This window comes from Lactuca serriola, chromosome 7 (genome assembly GCF_051521515.1).
Source record: "Lactuca serriola cultivar US96UC23 chromosome 7, Lser_US96UC23_V15, whole genome shotgun sequence".
Classification (NCBI taxonomy): domain Eukaryota; kingdom Viridiplantae; phylum Streptophyta; class Magnoliopsida; order Asterales; family Asteraceae; genus Lactuca; species Lactuca serriola.
Genome location: NC_136414.1, coordinates 1,920,012 through 1,939,204, shown reverse-complemented (window position 1 = coordinate 1,939,204; position 19,193 = coordinate 1,920,012).

The following is a 19,193-nucleotide window of genomic DNA, read 5'->3' as shown; positions in this document are numbered from 1 at the left end:
GTTTATTGTTTCAGGTACATCAGGGGATTGCGGCAAGGCAAAGGCGTGATCGTACAGCTCCTCCTATTATGTTTATGTTTCTGGGAAAACTCTGATAATTAGTATTTTGAAAACAAAGTTGTAATGTTTTGATGAACTTGACATGTCTTTTTAAAGTTTAAATTGGTTTGAAATTTTGGGTGTTACACTAATATTTGTTCAAATAAAATGTAATATATATATATATATATATATATATATATATATATATATCCTTAGGTTATTTTATTTTTACTAACTATTGTGTGCCATAATGCATAGATCTTGACCAACGGATGAAATTAATCAATTGACATGATTTGAGGGTGTATGATAGTACAATGGGATAACATGTACCATATAATCACATAAATTTTAGCAAAATGGTATTTTGGACAATTAACTATATTTATAAAAGAAATTTTTGGATTTTTAGGGATAATAAATTCTCCTAATTTTAAAATTTTGATTTTTTTTTAATAAATTCAGTTTTAATTCTAAAGTAATTTGTAAACATAACCAATTTTATTATGTCAGAATATTTTTTTTTAGAATAAGGTTCTTTCAGAATTTTATTCAATTAGAATATTATTGAAGAATAACAAAATTCTTGAATCCGAGGTTGAAAAATAACAACATTCTAATATATTCTTATACATCTGAACTTAAATACAAATTCATGCATATTCTTACAAACTAAAAGCCTTATACATTTTACTATAATTGCACATATTCTAAAAGAATATCAACAAAAATGAATAAAATTCTTAAAAAATAACAACATTCTTAAATTGTGATTATGATCAAACTTTATTCATTCTTCAAGTTATTCGTATTAGGTCTTCAATGCATTCTTCCAGCCATTCCTATCACAAATACAATAAAAACTAATAATGGTTAAAAACATGTTACTTGCAATTAACTATCACTTGATATATTCTGGTGGAATAAAAAGAATATGACAGAATACATAGAATACATTATGGCAGAAATACAAAAATTTTATTCTGGCATAATACATTCAGAAAGAATATATGGAATACATTCAAGCCATTCCTATCACAAATGCAACAAAAACATTAAAATCCAAAAATAAACACTAATTCATTCTTAAAGAATACAAACATTCTGAAAGAATGGATTTATATAAATAAATTCTGATAGAATACACACAAATCCATTCACACCTCATACTCAACTTTCACATCATAATAGACTAATTTCTTCTAAAAACAACACCAATTGGTTTTTTTATACATTGCAAGAGAGAAAAAGTAAAAAATAAACACTAATGGTATCCTACTGAGAATTAGTCAAATGCTTTTCTTATGCATTTTATCGAACACTAACGGGAATTTGGCTTGAAACATCTCTTATGCATTTTATCGAACACCTTTTGTGCATTATCAAATGCTTTTCTGTAAAAGAAAAACCACCAACAAAGGAGAAGCTTAATACACGCATACAGGTTAAAAGGAACCAACAACAAAAACCATACCACAACCCCAGGAAAAACCAACCACACTACCACTAAGCAGCAACAAACAATTGCACACAAGCCAAAGAACCAACAACACGGCAAAAAAAAACACCATGGGTAAAAAGGTTAACCACCCTGAAAACCATTCCGAACAACAAGAATCGCAGAGGAGCCCCAACAAAACAAAAGCAGACAATTACAAATCGAGCCGATCAAAACTCAAACTTAGGGAAACTCCATGAAATAGAAATGCATAGGAAGAATCCATAGAAACAACCACATACATGTGACCTGATGTGGAATAAAGAAAACAAACAATAAAAAACAATCAAATTTATTGAAAAGCTAAGTGATTTGAAGTCATGAAGAAAAAATAAAATTGTTTAAAAAAAATTACAGAAGATGTCGACTTTTAATTAAAGATTAAGATGTGAGATTGGCTAATGATTTCTACACTTTTACCTGAGAAGATGAAGACCGGCAGAGGAGGGTGGTCGCTTGATGACGGTGATGGGTCATCAACGCAAACAGGAGGGGAGGCGTTGCTGGAGAGGAGGCATCGATTGAATGTTTCTGTCATCGAAGGTGAGAGTCGTTGGAGGAAGAAAGAATCGTTGGAGGAAGAAAATCTATAGATGCAAATGAACGACATGGGTTATTTTTAGGGTTTTAAAATACTAATTTTCTTTCCTTAATTGTAGGATTAAATTAAATGACCTCATTAATTGTAAATACAAAAAACCAAAATTCCCTTATTTGATTTAATTAATTATATAATATTTACTTATTTGTGATTGGTGCATACATGCACACAATAGTTGCTAGAAACATTTGAAGCTAGCTATATATATATATATATATATATATATATATATATATATATATATATATATATATATATATATATTACATTATCTGGAAAAATAAAACTATGATGAAAAACATAAATGTATTATATAAGGAAAATAAACTTCTAATTAAAAAAAACATAAATCATAACATTACCTTTTGATTTTCGAACCTTCAATAAAATTAGAAAATGATTTTGGACCCTTCAGTACAATCTGAAAATAGAGACTTTTGTTTCAATGCATCTGAATTCGAGAAAATCAAAATCATAAACATTAAACAATGAAAAAAAAACTAATTTAATATAAACAATATCATAAATGTAAATGTATAATACCTTCTGGCTTCTGATTTTCGATACTTCAAGAATCAAGACAACCAAGATACTAGAAATGTAAGATCCCAAAAATCAGAGTAAAATTTTCCATTTTAAAAAAACAAGACCAAAACCACATATGTTTACAAAACATTGTTTCCAAAAGTTATAATTACAAATCAGAGTATCCCAAAATCGAACATTATAAAATTTGAAGGATGTGCACGATCAAACCTTCGTCTTGCCGTGATCATCGGAAGTACCTAAAACCATAACAAACAACTATAAGCACAAAGCTTAGTGAGTCCCCCAAAGTACCACCACACAACATAAAGACAACAACATGTATACATGATCCTTCAGCATGACTGGACCGCCTTGCAGGGCCTACAACCTAATTGGACAGCTCTCCAGGCCTTTGGCCTGAGTGGACCACCTCACAGGCCTTCAGTCTATCCGGACAGCCCCGAGTATCTTGGCCTTCAACACAAAGCAGGACTGACTCAACCTAACTGCCCATGTCATATCAACATATACCATAATAATCAATAGCCAACAAGTAAAGGTAGTCATACAGATCTAAAGATCACTACTGCATAGCAACATCCTATATGCCAGGATACAGATCTGACAGATCACTACAACATAGCAACATCCTATATACCAGGATACAGATCTAATAGATCACTACAACATAACAACATCTTATATACCTAGATACATATTTAATAGATCACTACAACATAGCAACATCCTATATACCGGAATACAAATCCAGTGAGCCGGCCTTGGCGCATTCAACCCATAAGTACAATGAGGAAAACTCACCTCAATCGAAGAACCTTGAAACACTATGATACGCTCGCTTCTGCATCGCTTGCTCATGTGGATCCACTAACAACAGAACCAAATAAAATCTTAATCAATAGCCCAAAATCCTTAAGTTTGACCCAAAGTCAAACTTGGTCAAAAAGTCAACAGTCAATGGAAGTCAACAAAAGTCAAAGTTTATGGCATCTGAGTATGCCCATCATACACTCTCTCAACCTAGTACACTAAACATACTCCCAAGTACGCCCCGCATACATGAGTTGGATCCAATATTCCCATTTAGCACTTTATCCTTTTAAGCCTTTGTCCAGAGCTCAGATCTAGACTCAAAACATCGACTTAAGTCATAAAGTTTCCACCTTTATGACTTTCCACGGCTAGAAAAGGTCCAAAAGCTAAAACCCTAACTTATTTATTCATTAAGACAACTTAACTCTTGCATGGAACGGATAGAACGACCAAGATCACATTTTTATGGTTCCTAATAGCTCCATAATGGATAAAGTTTCCATCTTTATCCATTAGAATGGTCTAAACAACCAAGATCTAGTCTTTTAAGTTTCAAAGGGACCAAAAGTGCATCTTTCTTATTTAATCCATTAAGTCCAAGTCTCCAACCTTCAGATCTGAATCAAAATGATGTTTAGATGGATAAAGTTTCCAACTTTATCCATAACAAGGTCCCAAACTTTCAAGATCTAAACATTATGCACTAAAGTGTCCAAAAGCTCATAACATCCAAATATAGCTAGATCTAACAAATGCATCATCAAGATTCAAGCTTTATACCTCCAGAATAAAGATCAAGGTGAACAAGGTCTGGATCTACAAGCTTCAATGCAACCAACACTTCTTCAATAAGCTCCTTCTTCTCCAAGATACACCAAGAACACTCTAAAGCACTAAAAAACTCAAGGATCTCATAAATGGGGACAAGTTTCTGATATTAGGGTTAGAGAGGATGGAGGTTGAAAGAAATAAGGGTTTGGGGAAGTTAAGGAGCTTAAATAGGGCTCGAAACCCCAAAATTAGTGTTTGGGTCTTGGTCGAGTACGCCCCGTGTACTCCTGGTATGCCCAGCATACCAGGTTAAGCCTTACTGATCTTCCTTGCCTAGTACGCCCAACGTACTAGGCTACACCTGAAAACCTTCCAAACTTCCAATGGTCATAACTAATGGGTTTTATACAAAAGAACAATCCTATGTGCTCATGCAAAACCCTAAAGCTTGGATCTAGGTTTCTCTATTGTACATGCTATTCATCCAAAACCTGAATACCCTAATCTAGCATACATTGAAATCGAAATCTATAACAAAACAAGTTTAGATGATACCTTTCAATAGTTGCAAGAATCCTTGATCTTCAAGAAGCTTAGTGTCACAAGTGTAACACCTCTAATGGCTCATAAACACCACAAGCAAGAGGATGATCTAGAAGAGAGAAGGAGAGTGGCTAGATTTCAGCTATAGTAACCTTAGGGTTTCTTGGTGTAGCCGAAACTGAAGCCCTAGTGTTCCTTATATAGCTGAGTTGCTAGGGTTTCAGTCAAAACCCGAATTGGATGACTTAGGCCCTAAGCAGCTTGAGAACCTTCTGGAATAAGGCCTCTTTGGCCGAAATTAGAGTAGGCTTCCACTCCTAATTTCGTCCCCCATATGTCCAGGAAGATCCACAACCCAAAATCAACTATCACACAATTGACAGTTCCAATCCCCTTTATTTAATTAATCTCTTTTAACCACATAATTAATTCTTAATTAATTATTGACTAATATTAGTTAAACTATAAGATTTCTCCTTTAATATATTATTCATATAATATACTAATAAACCATAATAACTTCTCTCTCTATAAATCATCATGTCAAGTTGCTTTGGTGAAGGCAACCAAAAATGACCATGCACAACCGGGTCAAGTACATACCAAATATAGTTACGGGCTTAGACACTAATCCAACAGTCTCCCGCTTGGATAAGTCTAGTAACTATAAATGCAAGTATGACTTCAGGATCCGATTAGCAATTGTAGCTCTCAAAGACACTCTCGAACTCTGATCTTATCAGTAACATGTCCTTTAGATAAGGTATCGTATAGTCCTCCGTTCTTGATATCGTGCGGACAATTACATGGAACATATTCGTACTCATTGTGTATTAGTTTGTTTCTTGATCTCTGATTCGTTTGACATAGAACTTAATTGAACACATCAGTTCAGTCATGACCGGGCCCGACACATAACCAAATCATCGAGGGGCCCAGATATCGCTTTTACCCTCTTAGGATAAAAGGAACAGATAAAATTCGACTTATATGCATTTACCATTTACTCATCAAATCATGCACAACAATGCATTTTATAACATCAAGTTATTGATGTGTTTACGCATTATCAATGCACAACCAACTCGCAACCGATAAACCATATATCTAGGTTTCAAGACCATATGATATTATCGTCTTGCGATCACTCATGATAAATTCCATGAAGTGGTACCAGCAAGCGCGAGTTTAATCCAATGCTCAAATTTTATTCATAAGCACTCATGAACATTGTATCAAACCTTTGCTATGTCTAATACACTTTAGACAATCTACAAACCAATTCATGACAATCTTCTTTCACAACTACTCCCAAAGTATGAGCGACTGTGGAATGTTTGAATGATCTTATTATTCAGGAAGTCAAAACATGCAAAGTGAAACAATAGGTAAACAATTAACATAAGACAGTAACTTTACTTATATAATACTCCTTTATTTAATAATCAAATGTCAATTACATTTATCTATTACATGTTTCGAAACTATCTAATCAAAACTAATACCGTCCTTCAGCCCGATGCTCCTAGCGTGCTGCATCCCTTCGTAAGGGGATCTGATGGGTTATCTTCCGACGATACCCTCTTCACTACAAGGAGTCCCTCTTCCACCCGATGTCGAATAAAATGAGATTTCCTGTTGATATATCGAGATCTATCATGATCCCTCGGTTCCTTGGTCAAGGAAACCTCTCCTTTATTATCACAGAAAATTTCCATGGGCTCCTTTACGGTTGGAACAACTCCAAGGTCTCCAATGAAGTTCTTTAACCATATCGCCTCCTTTGATGTTTCGCTCGCCGCTATGTACTTTGATTCGTACATTGAATCAACTACGATCTCCTGCTTGGAACTTTTCCAAGTCACTAATCCTCCATTTAGGGTAAAGACCCAGCGCGACTGAGAATGGTAGTTGTCCCGGTCGGTCTGAAAACTGGCATCACTATACCCTTGCACCCTTAAGTCATCACTCCCACCGAGGACTAGAAAACATTCCTTGGTCCTCCGAAGGTACTTAAGAATATTCTTGACTGCGGTTCACATCAGGCCGAGTACAAGTCATAAAATACATGATCGAGCCAACTGTGGAAGCGTATGGTACTCGACTCATCTCTGCTATCTCGACATCGATACTCGGTCTTTGAGTCTTACTCAACTTGGCATTACTTTGGATTGGTAACTCCCCTTTCTTGGAATTCTCCATACTAAAATGCTTTAGTACTTTGTCCAAGTAAGTATGCTGACTAAGTCCTATTAGTATTTTACTCCTATTTCTCACTATCCTTATTCCTAAAATATAGGCAGCCTCTCCGAGGTCCTTCATAGCGAAATACTTCCCAAGCCAGGACTTGACTTCCTGCAGGGTCGGGATGTCATTTACTATGAGTAGCATGTCATCGACATATAATACGAGAAAGCTAACTATACTCCCATTGGCTTTGACATATACACATGATTCATCCCCGCTTCACAGAAAACCAAACTCTTTGACTTTCTCATCGAAACAAAGATTCCATCTGCGAGATTCTTGTTTCAATCTATAAATGGACTTCTCAAGCTTACACACTCTATTAGGGTGCTTCACATCGACAAAACCCTCTGGCTGACTCATGTAAACATCTTCAGCCAACTTCACATTAAAGAAAAGTGGTTTTGACGTCCATCTGCCATATTTCATAGTCATGAAATGAAACAATGGCTAACATCACCCCAATACATTTTATCTTCGCAACTGGTGAGAAGGTCTCATCATAGTCAACTCCGAGAGTTTGAGTAAAGCCCTTCGTAACCAACCGCGCCTTATAGGTGTGTACCTTCCCATCCATTTCGGTCTTCTTCTTGAAGATCCACTTGCACCCTACCATCTTACGACCTGGCACATTGTCAACCAAATTCCAAACTTGGTTTTCATACATGGACTAAATCTCATTGTCTATAGCCTCTTTCCATTTTGCAGATTCCGGGCTAGCCATGGCTTCCTTGTAGCTATTAGGTTCATCCAAATTTATTAGTGTGCTATCACTAATAAACATATCACCCTCACTTGTTATATGAAAACCATACAACACAGGCGGAACACCAACTCTACTAAAATGTCTAAGAGGTAGGGACTCGTGAATCGGTTTAACAGGAGTTTCCTCCTCATGTTGAATGCCAGTGTTAGATGTTCCTTCATCACTCGACTTTTGAAGCTCTTTAAGATCGATTTGCCTCCCACTGTCCCCTTGGCTTATGAGTTCTCGCTCTCAGAAAACCCCTCTCCTCGCGACGAAGACAACATTGTTACTCGGTCTATAGAAAAGATATCTAAAGGACTTCTACGGATAGCCAATGAAAATACACCGCTCACTACGAGTTTCGAGCTTGTATTGAGTCTCTTGTCTTACGAAAGCCTCGCAACCCCAAACCATGATGTGTGCCAACGAGGGAGCTTTCCCTGTCCACATCTCATGAGGTTTTTTGGCAACCTTCTTTATAGGGACTAAGTTAAGGATATGGGCGGCAGTCTTTAAGGCAATGAGATAGGTAGCGAAGCACGACTCATCATGGAATGAATGATGTCTAGCAAGGTTCGATTACGCCTCTCAGCTACACCATTCAACCGTGGTGTCCTAGGTGGCGTCAATGGCGAAACGATTCCACATTCCTTGAGGTAGTCGTGGAATTCAAGACTTAGGTACTCTCCACCTCGATCGGATCGAACCATCTTGATTTTCCTGCCCAACTGATTCTCCACTTCCTGCTTAAACTCTTTGAACTTTTCAAAGGTTTCTAACTTGTGCTTGATTAAGTAGATATACCCATATTTGTTATAATCACCTGTGAAAGTCACATAGAAGCGGCTCGTATCCCTTGTGGTTGATCTAAAGGGCCCACACACATCGGTGTGTATGAGATCTAATAAACCCTAACCCCTTTCACAAGTACCAATGAAGGGTGACTTGGTTATCTTTCCAAGGAAACAAGACTCGCACACGTCATCGTTCCTAAGGTCGAATGAATCCAACAGTCCATTCTTTTAGAGTTCGGCTATGCGTTTCTTGTTGACATGTCCAAGATGACAATGCCACAAGCATGCTTTGTCCAAACTATTGGAAGATTCGATATGCAACACATCATTTCCTAAGTTGTCTACAACCATCACAGTTTCATATATTCCATTACAAGGCAATGCTTCAAAATAGAAAACACCATTAAGATAAGCATTAATAGAACCCTTTTCATTACCAAATGAATATCTAAATCCTTGTCTATACAAACCATGAAAAGAAATGATGGTTCTTGCCATTTATGGCGAATAGAAACAGTTATTCAAATCTATTCCTAATCCATTACTAAGAACTAAAGAGTAAACTCCAATCTTGGTGACAGGCGACAATCTTTTGTTCCCCACGATCAAGTTTATCTTCCCATGCTCCACATCCCTATTTCTTCTTAGGCCCCGTAAATCAGAACAAATGTGAAAACCACATCCTGTATCAAGAACCCAAGAAATAACATGTGATGAATCATTAGATTGAATAGTATAAATACCTGCGAAGGACGGCTTGATCTCCCCATCCTTGATATCTTGCAGATACTTCGGGCAGCTTCGTTTCCAATGCCCTATGTCATGACAGTGATAACACTCTGCATCCTTGGGGCTTAAGGCAGGTGCAGCGGGACCAGACTTGGTTCTACTAGAAGAGGTGCCATCATGGGATTTTCCCTTACGGTGGCTCTTTGAGGGAGCCTTCCTCTTCTTACCTTTTCCTTGCCCAATCGCCAAAATTGGGGCAACAGTAGGAGTAGGAGTTTGTGTAATGGACTTGTCCTTGAGGTTGCTCTCAGTAGTCCTCAATCGGCCTTGAAGTTTGCTTAACGTGACCTCCTCTTTGTTCATGTGGTAGGTCATACGAAACTGGTTGAAGCAGGGTGGCAGTGAATGAAGAATGATCTCAATCGCCAACTCTTCATCGAAGTTAACATTTAACCTCAGCAGGCGTTCAACATACCTCTGCATCTTCTGCAGATGAGCAACGACAGACTCTCTGTCCCTCATCTTGGGCGTGATCATCGAAGTGATGATCTCGTACATCTCACGCTTCTCACTTTGGTGATACCTTTTAACCAAGTCTTGATGCATTTCGTAGGGATAGAAGTCGTCATATGACTTTTGGAGTTCAGCAGCCATGGTCGCTAGCATGATGCAATGGACTTGCGTGGCTTCACGTTCATGGGCCTCGAAGGCAGCGATCTCCTCGGGAGTGGCAGTGTTCATGTCAACCTCCTTCAGCTCCTTGTCGAGGAAATACTCTTTTTCCTCATAGCGGGTGACCATCCTTATGTTGCGGATCCAATCATTGAAATTGTTTCCGTCGAAGATCACCCTACCACACAAGTTCATTAGGGAGAATGAGCCGGAGGCGTTGGAGCTTGAAGCGTTGTGGTTTGAGTTCGACATCTAAAAAAGAAAAGAGACAAAGTTTGATTAGATAAGAATCCCCAATTAAACACCCAAATGAGAAATTAGGGCTAGGATCCAACAACATTATTTGCAATTTAGAAGAGGGATGTCGTAATCTAAACAACAAATAATTTGAAGGTAAGTGAATGACGATTCACTAATTTCCACCATGAAAAAAAAGAGAATTTAGTTTTAAGTGTATTGAAAACTCTAGATCTTTTGAGATTCATTGAACTTTTCAATGCCATGTTTAAATCTCGATATGCGCCTCAAGTTTGTGACTGGGATACCGAGGATCACAAACAGGGTGTGAATAACTATGCAAATGTACATGGTGCCCCCAATGTTACAATCACCTAATCGATGTGCTGGTTAACTACACACACTCCATTGATCTATGAAAAACATCGAGTCACCCTTTGCCACCTTTGCTTAAAGCCAAATTAGTGTGTCGGTTAACCACACACGCTCCAGCAACGTCTTAGCAAGGGTACAAAATGTAATTTCATGGATTAGCATCAAATTCACGTTTTGCCTAAAGTAACTAAGATTGGGAATGTTGTAAAAACATTTAGTTAATTTATAAACCATTATACTTTTAATGAGGAAAGAGTTGCCCTATCCTACCCGTTCGGCTAACGATCCTCCACTAATCAAGGAAGCGGTGGGTGAGAGTGGACACCCATTAAATGGCCATTTTATAGGCCATAACCTTATACCCCCTTATAGATCGGCTTCGTGAATGAGGCCTACAAACAGTAAGACTAGCATTTAAGTTATACATATATAATAATTATTCTTATATTATTATAATAGTATAGGGTGAATTTTAGACTTGTAAAATTCTAGGATTTGGAATTTAATTATTTCAAAATTAAACTTTTAATCCAAAAAAATTAAATTCCAAAACTTGAGGGCAAGTTTTGAAATATTTCAAAACTATCTAGATCAAAATTCAAATAAATAATTAAATAATTAATTATGGCGATTACCTAATTTTGATCTAATCCAATTTCATGCAAGATAATAGACCAAATAATTCGAATAATTAATATTTATCATATAAGGGAATAATCATACAATTAATTTGACATTATCTTTTATTTTGGCAAGGATAATCACATAATATCAATAAAATTCGTATTTTATCAACTAAAAACGATTTGGTAATTATCCCACAGAAAAAAAAGGCATGAAATCCTAAAATTCCCTCTGTCTGACAGCCTGACTCGTTGAGTCCCCTTATGGACTCGTCGAGTTCATCTGACTCGGCAAGCCCACTTTAGGACTCGACGAGTCTGTCAGGCAGAAGACCAAAAAACCGATTTTTCAAGCATGAATGAAACCCAAAACATCAAATACAACATAAACCAACCAGGGCTCTGATACCACTGACGGGTTTTATATAAAAGAACAATCCTATGTGTTCATGCAAAACCCTAAATCTTGGATCTAGGTTTCTCTATTGCACATGTAATTCATCCAAGACTTGAATACCCTAATCTAGCATACGTTGAAATCAAAATCTATAACAAAACAATTTTAGATGATATCTTTCAATAGTTGCAAGAATCATTGATCTTCAAGAAGCTTAGTGTCACAAGTGTAACACCTCTAATGGCTCACAAACACCACACGCAAGAGGATGATCTAGAAGAGAGAAGGAGAGTGGCTAGATTTCGGCTATAGTAACCTTAGGGTTTCTTGGTGTAGCCGAAACTGAAGCCCTGGGGTTCCTTATATAGCTGAGCTGCTAGGGTTTCATTCAAAACCCTAATTGGATGACTTAGGCCCCAAGCAGCTTGAGAACCTTCTGGAATAAGGCCTTTTTGGCTGAAATTAGAGTGGGCTTCCACTCTTAATTTCGTCCCCCATATGTCCAGGAAGATCCACAACCCAAAATCAACTATCACACAATTGACAGTTCCAGTCCCCTTTATTTAATTAATCTCTTTTAGCTACAAAATTAATTCTTGAATAATATTAATTAAACTATATGATTTATCCTTTAATATATTATTCATATAATATATTAATAAACCATAATAACCTATATCTCTCTCTCTATATATATATATATATAAATCATCATGTCAAGTTTCTTTGGTGAAGGTAACCCAAAAGGACCATGTACAACCGGGTCAAGTACATACCAAATATAGTTACGGGCTTAGACACTAATCCAACAATAACTTCTTCGTTTCAACTCCGATTTTGACGATCTTTATATCCATGGAAAGGTATTAAAGAGCTTCACAATATTATATAAACATCTTGGACTAAAAACTTCACGAAAAAAAATCCATATGTAATGCAAGAAGTCCAAAATATCACTTTTCCCATTTTACCCTTTTACTCTAAAACACAAACCAAGGGCTAACAATGCACAACCAATATTATCAACGTCCAATAGGGTATAAACCCTATTCCCTTGAAGACCAAGGCCCTTATTTGGACAATTTATTCTCCATAATACTAAATAAGAAACTTCTCGAAATAGAATGTTACAAGAAAGCTCGGTTGATAGTCAAGTCAATATATTGTTGTTTCAATGCTCTTGTCTGGTAGGGGTGTTCGTTTGGATGGACTATTTTGATCCGATCCGATAAAGTAAATCCAAATAGATTTCGATTTTTAAAACATGGATCCGAATAGTTCAAACTAAATTCAAATCCGATCCAATCCAACCAAACTCCAATTCGGTTGGATCAATTTTTATAATTTGGTTTTTAAGAGGCATGACATTTGAAAATATATATAACTTAAATCTTAGCCAACTCTGTAAAACTAACTAAAAACTTCCGAATTATAATTTATAAACAACTATTAAGAAAAATTGATTATAGTTTAATATATATTAAAAATAAGTAATAAGCTGATATTCGGTTTTTTTGGACTATTCGGTTCTTATTTTATAAACCAAAACCAATCCGAAATCCAAAATAATAATTCGGTTCAGCTTAAAATCAATCCAAAAATCAGAATATTTAAACCAAATAGTCCAATCTAAATTGTCCGATTGGACAATTCGGTTTTAACCAAATAGTGAACATTCGTATTGTTTGGATTCAAGAAATTAAGAATGAAATGGAATGAAAAAGAGATTTACTTCTAAAGTCTAAATAGTAAACAACCTTAAAAAAAGAGGAATCTGTGTAAAACGCCAAATCGCGACGTATCAATTGGATTCAATAGAATTGGTGCGAAATACTAATCTAGTGATTAATGCAAAATGTGATATAGAATAAAGAACAAAAGACGAATCTTCAATACACATTATATTGATGATAGTCTGGCACATAAGATTCTTATTACACTTCGGTTTTCTCTTGTTTCTCTCTAAAAAATTCGTCCTTAGCTTGTGGCAACACCCAAAAACGTCTCTCTCTCTTTACAAGGCTAAAGTAACACTATATATATATATATATATATATATATATATATATATATATATATATATATATATTCCTAGACCTAATAACAAAGGCCCAACCCAAAACCCAAACAAGACAACATTAAGCCTAACTGAACTCACATGTGATTTCGGTCCAAACAACACCAAAACATGGTGTTTTCGATCCTAGACCAAGAACTCTTATAGCTTATGAAAAGCAAAGTATAAGCCACAATTATGACCTAACAATCTCCCCCTTGGTTTATAGCTTTCTTTTCTTTTCAATCTTCTCTTCGTTCTTGACTTTATTGATATGGGCATATTTAGTTATAAAATGCATGGATTATCTTAATACTTTATGTTGATTTTATCTAATTTAATGAACAAAAGGTGCTTAATTAGCTTAAATATTTCATTTTCAGCAATAAAGACGTGCTCGGAAGGAAAAGGAAGTGGAGTTGGCGATTGAAAGCTTCGATCTTGGATTTTGAAGAAACAATGATGTTGCTGGACAGCTTGACCCCTCGTCAGTGTTTTGGCCATATCTCATGAACCATAACTACGATTGACAAGATTCAAAATTTTCTGAAAAATAGACACAATTTCGGACGATTTTCGTGTTTTGAGAAAATGTTGATTCCAAGAGAACTCGACGAGTTGGGCCTAAACTCGACGAGTTGGTCAGAATGTTCCCAATTCGAAGATGCCTTGCCGTACGAGGTGTATACGCGGATTATAAAAAAAATCGATGAGTTTGTGGTGAAAACTCGTCGAGTTGGCCCTGTTTTTAGAATTTATATATAGAAACACTTCTCATTCGAACCCTAACGTTTTCTGGAGGCTAGCTGCGATTATTGAAGACCAGAAGGGTTCTTGAAGCTTCAATTTTCGAGATTACAACCTAAGAGACAATTTAGAAGAGAATCAAAGGCAAATAATCATTCTTCTTTTCTTAATCTTTGTTTTGAACCATGTTTGAATCATTAGATTTTGATTTTAGATTATTACTTGCTGTAGATATGAGCTAAAAGCTTTTTGCTTCTGTTTGGATGAGATAATTTTATGAACATGGTTTGATTGAGTGGTTGGATTAATATTAATTTGGTTATTCATCTTGTTAAGCTTGTTAAAGATCCTCATGTATTGATGATAAATGTTTTCTATTATTAAGTAAGTTATTGAGTTGCATGAACATCTTCTTGATTACTTGATTCATATAGTTTTGTGAATACAAAATTGTATGCCTAGGAATAATGAACATGAAACTAGGGTTAACTATAAAATATGTAAATCAATGTGTGAGCATGTGTGATGAACAACCACATATGAGTTGATTGAATTGAAAAAAATTGATTAGCTATTATTACGAGTCTTACTTGATATGAATTGAACACTAGGAAACTTGTTAGTTTAAGCAACTGGCCACTGTTTGAATTAACTTGTGTACTAAAGGATTGGTAATAGTGAACATGAACCCAATCACATTAGGAATCGGTAACCATTGACATATAGATCCATTGCACTTGCCACAAAATCAACCATAGGAATAAGTGAATCAAACCTTAACAGAAGTCTCTTTTATCATTGAATCTAGTTGTCCTTTCTTATTCTTCTTATTTGTTAATTGTCTTTGTTGGAGTGTTAATTGATTATTTAAGTTTCTAGTCTTGAAAAACTAGATAAACCTCATCTTTTATTACTTGTTTTATTTAGATAATATTAGCATTTATTTTAATTGTTTACCATTCCCTGTGTTCGATACCCTACTTACCTGAACTAAACTGCTAAATGATAGGTACACTACCTTTCGTGTGTTTGTCTTTGTGTTTAAGTTAGTAGGATTAAAACTAGTTTGTTTTACACACATCATTTATCTTTTATCTTTGATTTCTTCACAAATTCAAGATGAACATACGAAATTCTACATGAATGACTTTATCTTGAACAATTGGACTTCCTTTGAAGATTTGACCTTGAACGCACATTGGGTGTAGAGGCTTCTTGTAAAGTTTCTTGAAAATCAGCACTTTCAGCTTTGAAATACTTCAGCGAAAATAATTACAGAGAGACTAATTCATTTGGATCACTTCAACAAGTTCATAGATAGCAACAAATTGATTGAGGAGACTTCAATGCAATCTGTCATATAACTTCAAGTACAACTTCACCTTGCTTCTGGGGTTGAAAGATTGAATGTTGAAAAAATAATGTTCACTTCCAGTTCCTTCGAATGAAAGTTCTTTAATGATCACCGTTGCGCCTTGAAAAGTAACCATGACTAAAAAGTCCCTGTGGATCACAGAGTCATAAAACCCTTCTCACCACAGTTGCTCAAGGACCCAACCTCGGCTCAGAAGGAGACTACTCGTAGTATTCATGTGAACACGGAGGAATGCACTGCGATTTGTTGAGTATCAGAGAACTACTCATGGCCTTTTTGATGATAACCCCTGTATATCCTAGATTAAAGATCTCAATACAGTTTTTCAAGTTAAACAAGTTAACATGGCTCTTGGTGAGACGTTCAACGATAATCGTGCCTTGCGAGGTGCATCGTCCTGGTGCCATGACATTTGTACAATTTCAGACTTTTACTTCCTTAAATACGACAGTTCTTAGAAAGATATTGCCTAACTGACAATTTGTACAGTTTCAATCCTTCAATTCCTTGTGAAAATAGAGTGAAGTGTAATGACCATCAACTCCTTTCCAAGTTTCTTTTCCTTGCTTAGAAAATTCTGATACAGTCTGCTTTAGTCTCTTCTTCTTTTTGAATTCGCTTTATAAGACAAACGAAACTTTGAGATAAAAATAGAAGTAAAAGTAAACTTAGAACACAATAGAAATAACTAATAAATAAAAATAAAATTAAAAATTCACTCAAAATAAAATATTTTTGGATTTTTGATTTTTCCAAAAAAGAAATAAAAACATAAATAAACATATTTTTGGATTTTTAAAATTTTTTTTTGTTAGATTTTTTAATTCTCCCCTAAATTCATGCATAGAAGAAAAATATGAACAAAACTAACAAAAACAAAAATAATAACAAAATTTAAAACTCTTTGAGATCAAAGTTGTCAAGCAATTCAATATCGTTTATCTGCACACACCTGCATGTTTAGCTCTGGTCAATCACCAATATTGTGGTCCACTTAAACACAAAAGAAATTGACAAGTTGGATAGATTATAAATGACAATACATTGTGATTATATTCCTAAATAATATTCCAAAATAGACCATTTTGCTGACGATGACCAAGGATATTGTTGTACGCTTAAATTTAACAGCGAGATCTACAGACAACCTTTAATCATCAACCAATTCAATTTTAAGCTCACTATAACGTGTTCCCCATTTGCAACATACCCTAGCAATCAAGGAATTCCAAAGATCTCTTTACCTTAGGTTAGTGTTCAATTATTTGAGAGTGAAGATAGATATAAAGATTCATATGTTGTATCCCATGTCGGATCTCTTCTAATCACGCAGAGGGACAACATATGACTAACATAGATAGAGGGATAGAGAGATAGAAAGATGCATATGCTGTGTCCCAGGTCGGATCTTTCGATCATGCAGATGGGACAACATATGACTGACATAGATAGATAGAAAGATGCATAGAGAGAGATGCATAGAAATAGAGATGCATATGTTGCATCCCAGGTCAGATTTCTTCCAATCATGCAAAGGGGGAAACATATGAATTACATAGAGGACAAGAAAGAAAAACAATTTCACATCGACCTACTTTATCAGAACCCCCCATCACCCGTTTAGCACCAGAATTAAGGACATAAGTCCATACATCGAAGAAGCGTTGAGCCATAGTTCTAGATGATAAGTAACTTTAATGTATCTCGTAGGCTCCCTTGTTTATCTCACTGCTCAATCTATCCGAGCATCGTACGGTCAGTCCAAATGTAACTATCTAAGTCCAAATAAGTTAACACTGTCAAGTCCTTTCATTGTCAATAGTGTCTAGTCCCTTTTTTAATCCTTCGTTCCTACCAGCACATTGAATACAAAGTCTAAACAATTCAGCTTCGGTGCATTACACATATTTTCAGATTGCCCTTTAACACCAAACTTCATATCACTTCCTAAAAATACTTACGAAAGAAGACATATTTTTGGAATTTTGATTTTATAATTTTTATGTTGTTTTTTTATTTATTTCCCCCCTTAATTTGTGCATGGGAAGAAAGGAAACAAAACAAATGTGCAGACACACAAAAATAAAAGTTAGTCTTCAAAATAAATCATTTTTAATAAAACTCAGGATTATCGAGAAAAGTCATACCGTAATTCAGCAATTGAAGTTGCATCCAGATGATCTGAGAACAACACACAAAGATAGCAACGTATCTAGCCTCAATTGTGTTTCAATTCCGGAACGAGGTTAACAAACTCAAGATTCATCACTCCGTTAAGTATGATCCCTATTTGTGATCCTTTCATTCTTCATTCCCGCAACGGACACATACCCTCAATTAAAGTTCCAAATGTAGTGCAATTGAGAGATGTCCCCTGTCATGTGCCTGGAACAGCCACTATCAACAAACCGAAGTCTGATGATATTCCTCCATAGCTGCTCCGATACAGAGTGCGAAATTAGTTGCTTTTTGGAACCCAGACCATTTTGAAACTGGATTTACCATCACTATCTACAAAAGATACTCTTTCCCGTGACATATCTTGTTTCTCATATAAGAAACACAAATAAATTACATGATTTTTAGATGATTTTGTAATGTGACCTGTGGGAACTGATAAAACGAGGCTTCAAATCCTAACCGAGAAGACTCGCACCGAATACACTCAACTGAAGACGTGGACCAAGAAGTGAACCAAAAACCAGGCCGAAAACGCGAGGCCGAGAACTGAAGGCGCACTGGAACCTGTTTGACCTAACCGGGAACGAGGGTCACCACAGAGAATTATGAAGCTGCAAAACGAGAACACATACGTGACCGAGATCTTTGCTAACCCTAACTGAGAACGTTTCAGGCTGCCGAGAGTTCTTGAAACCCTAACCGAATACGAGATCTTTCGCAGAGAACACCGAGAACTATGATCGAAGACCTCGCAGAAATTGCCAAAAACACGAAATTTTCCAATTTTAAGGCTAAACTCGATCAAAAACTTAAAAATATGAAGAACACAAAGAACAAACAGCCAAGATTTCATAAAAAAAAATCAAAAACGCCATAAAGTCCAAGAAAAATACCAAGAAATGTTTAAAATCTTGTTAATTCGATTGATACCGATCCAAGCCCTGATACCAACTGTAAAACCCCAAATCACGACGTAACAATCAGATTCACTAGAATTGGTGCGAAATCTCAATCTAGTGATTAATGTAAAACGTTATATAGAATAAAGAACACAAGATGAATCTTCCGTGCACAATATATTAATGATAGTCTGGTACATAAGATTCTGATTACACTTCGGTTCTCTCTTGTTTTTCTCTAAAAATTCGTCCTTAGCTTATGGAAACACCCAAAAATGCCTCTCTCTCTCTTTACA